This window comes from Lemur catta, chromosome 1 (assembly GCF_020740605.2).
Source record: "Lemur catta isolate mLemCat1 chromosome 1, mLemCat1.pri, whole genome shotgun sequence".
Lineage (NCBI taxonomy): Eukaryota > Metazoa > Chordata > Mammalia > Primates > Lemuridae > Lemur > Lemur catta.
In genome coordinates, this window is record NC_059128.1 from 6884551 (window position 1) to 6890966 (window position 6416).

The 6416-nt window shown below is 38.8% G+C and overlaps 1 long non-coding RNA gene across 1 annotated transcript; it reads right to left on the reverse strand.

Annotated features, from left to right (window-relative positions):
* Positions 1-968: 968 nt before the first annotated feature.
* Positions 969-2651, reverse strand: LOC123640140. The gene is made up of 3 exons (XR_006735882.1): positions 2573-2651; positions 1883-1960; positions 969-985 (listed from the first exon to the last, which is right to left on the reverse strand). It is a non-coding gene; the product is annotated as an uncharacterized LOC123640140 (long non-coding RNA).
* Between the last annotated feature and the right edge of the window lie 3765 nt (positions 2652-6416).

Genomic DNA, 6416 nt, shown 5'->3' on the forward strand with positions numbered 1-6416 from the left:
GCAGACAGAAATGCCTGCAGTGTGGGTGGATGTCTGAAAAGTTCTTCCATAAATGGAAGTGAGAGCAAAAGTGTTTGGGGTCCATGGTGAGAAATGGAACCCACTAAGGTATCTGAAGTTTGCTCTGTGATCAATGGGTATCCACTGATTATTTCTGATCTAGAGTGGCATTTCTTAGCAGTAACAGGTGTTACCTAAAAAGATTGGTCTTTGGTCACTTTTGTTTGGAAAAATTCTGAGATAAACAAATAATTCTTTGTAGCAGGAAATCTCAGAGCTTTTAATATGCTGATGTCTTGATTTATTGAGTCTTGATTTCTCTCTCTGTCTCCCTTTCTCCCTCTCTCACCTCCACTCCTTCCATGTTCTCACTTTTGTTATAGAATTTTAAATGACCTCATTTAATTCTAAAAAGATCCTGTGAGGTAGTTATTAGTTTATATTGATTTTTCTAGGTGAGAAAACTAGGTTGTAGGAAGTAAGTCAGTTATTGCCCAAGATCTCAGAGTGAACCCAGATTCGAACCCATAAAAAGATTTTAGCCACTACAACATTTACCTCTTTCAAAATGTTCTGTTGTTTACTTTAAAATTTAAAACTTATCTTGCTTACCATCATATAACATTGTTGCTTCAGATACATGCACTGTGTTTATCCTGGGATGCCATTTTCCCATGCTGTCCCCTGGTCCCCCCAAGAATATGTACACAGCAGTTTGAGCAGCATGGTTGCTAAATGGGACTGAGATTGACATGTCACATTGTGGCATGTACTTGGACAAAATGAATGTGGTTCCTTATCAAGGACTCTAGTTAGAGAGTTCACCTGATAGAAGTCACCAACTATATCATAAATCCAAAGGTTTAATTTAAAACACACACACACACACACAATTGGAGTGTCACAACAGCTAGGACAGTTTCTTGCAGAAGGACTTCAGATTGAAGAATTTTATCTTCTCTGCTTTGTCCACACCGAGCTCCTCCTAGAGAAAGCAGGCAGACCTGATGTTCAGGGTTTAATCACATGGCCTTTTTAACCAAACACCAGATTTGTTTTAATGATTCTCTTAAGAGTGATTTCATCCAGGAGCCTTGGCTGTGTCCCTTTTGTGCCTGAGTACAGATGTGCATCTAGAACACATTTAGTTCTATGATTTCAAAGAGTGGACGCCCACTTTGGGCATATGATTAATTCTACATGCAGCTAATTATACCCACAATTGGCTAATTGTGGATGCAATTAGCCAATTGCAGGCCCAATTGGCCACTTGTCCCATAATTTGAAGGTGCAAGTGGACAACTGAAGGAACAATTAGATGCATGCAGAGTTTTACATATTTAAAGAGGAGGCTGGGAGGAAAAGCAGTTGAAAATGTGGTCTTGAATGCAAAGTAAAAAATCCGTACGGGTAGGTCTTTAAGAGAGAAAGTTCACTGGACGTTTTATTTTCATGCAATTTTCAAAGTCAATATTTTTTCCCCCAAAAAATGATAAAACAAACAAACAATAAGATTTCCAGGACTGACATAGCTGAAGCCAACTTTAAATCAGTGAGAACTAACTCCTCAATCTCACAGCAATGTGAATTTTAGGGGTTACTAGTAAAACAAATCTCCCTCTGAGGACAATAGCAAATGTTACCAAGCCTTTGGCCAAATCTCTCTGACTTTACTCATTTCTTCTCTAGTTGTTCTTAATTTTCTCCATTAATAAAGTTCTCATTCCATCCAAGTTTCTCATCCTTTTTTTCTAGTAGCTACAGTCTCTAGAAAAAAAATGGCTTCTTTCACCTTCAACTTTATATGGTCACATTCAGGGAGGAAGATATTGTTAGAAAATATTTGCTCAAGTACAACTACCTAATTTCATAGCCCCCAAACCTATAAATATTCTGCCTTCTGTGCACGCTTTCTTCTCAGGTGTCTCACCACAGGAAGCCCAGATCCAGAAGCAGGAGCCTAAAATAGCCAGAAATTGTGTGAAAAGTGGCACATTGTAGGCACTTAGTAAACATCGATAAGAAAAATGCCCCTTATACGGGATTTTAGGGCTAAGAAAGAAGTTTAGGACCATCTTATGTAGTGTAGATTCAGTTGCTGCTAATGTCATTGTGTGTTAAAATAAAACAAGGTTGCTATGACTTCCCTCATCTCTGCAGTTTATATTTTCAGATACTTCAAACTTGCCATCCGTTGGTCCCACACTCAGAAATAAACCCAGCAGACTTTCAGGTATCAGGAATACCTGCTATAAGCACATGCACTAAAACCCTTCCAAAGATCCCTCTGCACCTAAGTTCCCCAAACTGTGTGATCTATTAAACAGGAGTCTCAAGGGATTTTCTAAGAGCAAAGAATCTTCTGCTCAAAGATAGATGGGAATGCAAGCAAAGAGCACAAAAGCCAGCAACCAAAACAACAGCAAGAATTGTTTAACTCATGCTTTAACCCAGTATATTTCAAATGTAATTGACCAAGGGATCCTATTTTAACACAATAGCTAATATTATGCTACAGAATTAGAGTTAAATGGGACACATTTTGATGATTTAGAGCTAAATTGATACATACCTTAAACAAACTTTACTAGCTGGTTTTCAACTCACAGGAAATCAAAAGAAAAAGGTCACTTTAAGGGTTTAGGGTTCAGGAGTGGCACCACACAAAGGAACACTGAAATAAAAATCAATCTGGAATTTAGGTCACAACTCTTGTTCACTGGAGGTAATCATTCACCCCTCCAGTCCTCAGTTCCCTCATTTGTATAAAGAAAGAGCTGAATTCAATGAACACCAGCATTCTTCCTGACCTGACACCCTATAATAGTCAGTGATTGAGCCAAAAAAAATGCTTTATTTGATGAATTTTTCTCTCCCCTCTCTACCCAATCTCCAGGGCTTGCTACACCAGTAGTCAGAAGACAGAGCTTCTAATTCCAAATTTTCTGCATATTAGTTTATGGGATAAGTCTCTTAACTTTCCAAACCTCAGTTTCCCTGAAGAGAAACTAGGGTAATAGTATAGCCAAAGAAGACTCAATGAGCTGATGAATGTGCAAGTCATTTGAAAAGTATGAAGCACTCCCTATTACTGTTTCTGTTTTTATTAAATCATATACTAGCTGCTTATAATACCATAACCAGTAGTTGTATTAATGACTTTAGCACAGATACAATTATTATTAATATTTATTGCTTTATAACTACTACTAATATGCTAATTGTGATAATGAACTGATGCTGTGCTTGATGCATTTCAGCAGCAGATTTTGTTCTGCTAAACTTGGGGTTTTGCTTGGAGGGGAGAATAGCAATGCTGGCCTTCGGGCCGTGCCAGGAAAATGTGTGGGCCAGATGGCAATCCAAGTTGGTCTGATAGAACATTTCTATTTCTGTGGAGTCTCAAAAATGAACTGACAGGCACGAAGCAAAGTGGTGACTCATAGCCTTCAGGTCCCTGAGTTACAGCTTCTGAGCTGCAGTTTCCTATTGTCCTGGGAAATCCATTTATAGGATGATACGACCTAGAGCCTTCTATCCCCATCGTCATTGTTGCTGTCGTCGTCATCATCATGGCACTCACAGCTACTCTTTGGAAAGCACCTACTGTATGCCTGGGAGTATTCCTTATGGTCTATTAAAATAGACCATGTCAATCTCTGTAACTACCCCATAATGCCTTTATTCTTATCACCACTCATTCTTAGGTGAAGACATCGTAGGTCAAAAGAGATTAAGCAACTTGCCCACAAACACAGGGACACTGAAGATCCTGAATCCAGGATGTCTTCTCTTTTTCTTCTATATCATATTGTCTTTCCAACTGACCATATCCTGAAGATTGCAATCCTCCTGCAGGCAGCCACTATATTGTGTGTGTGTGTGTGTGTGTGGGTGTGGGCGTGCGCGTGCGTGTGCATATGTATTTGTGTGCTCGTGTGCACATGTGCATGTGCATATATGTATATGTATATTTTAATTCCACTCACCAGAGGGACTATAATATTGGCCTGGTACAGAACATTTATTGGGTAAATGCTGGCTGGCTTGAATTTCCAAGTCTAAAAGTTGATATATAGCCATGTTTTTACCTTTATAAACTGGTAAAATATTAATGTTAGTTCCAAATTCTCATTATATAAATATAGATACAAGGGCTTGAGCAGAACTTGAGTAGAACAGTTGTTGGCAGAACTAGGCTTAGAATCTAGACCTTCTGACTTCTGGACCACCAGTCCACACATCACACCTCAGGAGAATGAGGAAATCCATTTGTTCTTAGTCACTGTCTCTCCTTAATCTTCTCTTGTTGCTGATGAACAAATGATGGTTTAATGCAAGGAAAGCCTATCTAAATAGTACAAACATCTTCATCATCATTGTCAAGAACACTTGAAGAAGGCTGGAATTCTGAGTTTCCCAAGTTGCATTTGGGTATAGGAATCACTCCTGTAGCAAGAGTCCATATGGACTTAGGGGTTGTGGACAGGCTTCAGCCTGGGGTGGCCATTCAGTACCCGAGGCCATCAGAACAGATGGGAGGGACACTCAGCACAGTCATTTCGGTAGTGAGATAGTAAAATACTATTTTGGATCACATTCTTGCAAGAGATTGACTTTTTTTTAGACACGTACTGAGTTGTCTTTACCAAATGAACATTCCATTTAAAAAAAGTATTATCAAATTAATAGCATAACAAGTTTTCAGGGGAGGTTTATTAGAGTCAAATATTTTAAAAGCTGTCATTTAAACAGAAATAGTTGTTAAATTGAGAAGATAATTAGGTACCTGAAATTAATCAAAGTATGTTTTTTTTTAAAAAAATAAAGATCTATATTTGACTCATTGCAAATATATTTCAGCCTTGTCTGTTTCCCTGTAATATATTGGAAATTGGCAATTATGCAAACTAATCTGCAAATTGCCTTTGGCCATTAAAAGCCTGTTCTTCCCTTAGCATGATGGATTCTACAAGTGTGCCCCAAATTAAAATTCAAGCTATAAGATATATGGAGTCTACAGACACCAACATATAATATATAAAGATGAAGATGTTAAATTGAACTCCTTTATGCTCAATTTTCTCTTTTTCCCTTTATTTTTTTCTCTCTCTTTTTGGAATTGCCTTTTTCTACTGGCCAGATATAGCATGATCATTCCAGCCTGAAGGGATGGGGGACTTTGTAAGAGAGAATAATAAGATGAGTGATATTCCACCAGTGTGAAACCAGAAGTGAGTTGAAACTCTTTTTTTTTTTTGAGTATCTATTATGTTGTAGGCTAGAGGACAGAGAAATGAATAAAAACACTACACAACAAAGATGGGGGAAGAGACAGTATACAGCAAAAAACAACAATGAAATAAATTATATATCAGGTGGGAATAATTCCTGTAAAAACAGAGAACAGGGCAAAAGGCAAAAGGATCAGGAGAGATGGGGGAGGAACATTCATGGGAGGCAGAAGTGAGAGGAATGATCCCATCCCTGTGTGGATGAATATTTACGTGGTGTGTGATCTCCGACACTTCTATTTGTGCTTCATTTTTTATTTTTTTTAATACAATTTCAGTTTTGTAAGAGCTGAAGTGATGAAGGAAAGAAAGCTTTCTGCTTAGTGCACACAGTGCGATGGCAAAGGCAGACTGTCAGGGTTTTGTGCAAACAGGTGGGAACTGCAGTCGTTCTCACTTGCATTGGGCCAGTTAGACTCAGTGGTCCTTGTGCTCCATCGTCCCCAACCTGGGGGGAATCAGACCACACCCAAGATGGGATGTGCTCACTATGGAAAATACTCACGTCCACCCTCTCTTTATCATCTCAGCTTCTTGCATGCATGTTTTCCTGACCGCATTGGTAAAATGGACTCTGCCTAAATCATGGGTTAGTGACGTTTTTCTCTCTCAGGAGGGTAACCACTTTACAAATTCGTTATTCTCTTCTTTTCCCAGCCCTCTTCAAATGTCTTTGTCTTATATTCATAATTTCAGAGAGGTATGGTTTGAAGTTAGAGCTACAAGGACAAATAGGAAGGTAATTTTGGGCTCCAGTGATGTACCAAAATCCCAAACCAGGGTTAAGTGTTTTTGTCAACTGTTGGATCAGTTAACAACCACAGAAGTAAAGAATACCCCTTTGTTCAGGAATATTCCCAAGGTCACAATGCTGATGAGCTGAAGAGCAGAGAGGATTCACCCTGCAGCCTGTAGAGTGCACGGGCCATGTAGCCCAGGGCTTCTTAAATCTGGTTTCACTTCTGTATTATCTTGGGTTCTTTTTTAAACAGTGCAGATTCCTAGGTCCTAGGTCCAGAACAGTCAGATAGTCTGAACCTACAGCTGAGCCTGGGATTCTCTATGGTTAAAAAAAAAAAAAAAAAAGGTAAACCCTCTCCTAGTGATTCATAAGATCACCAA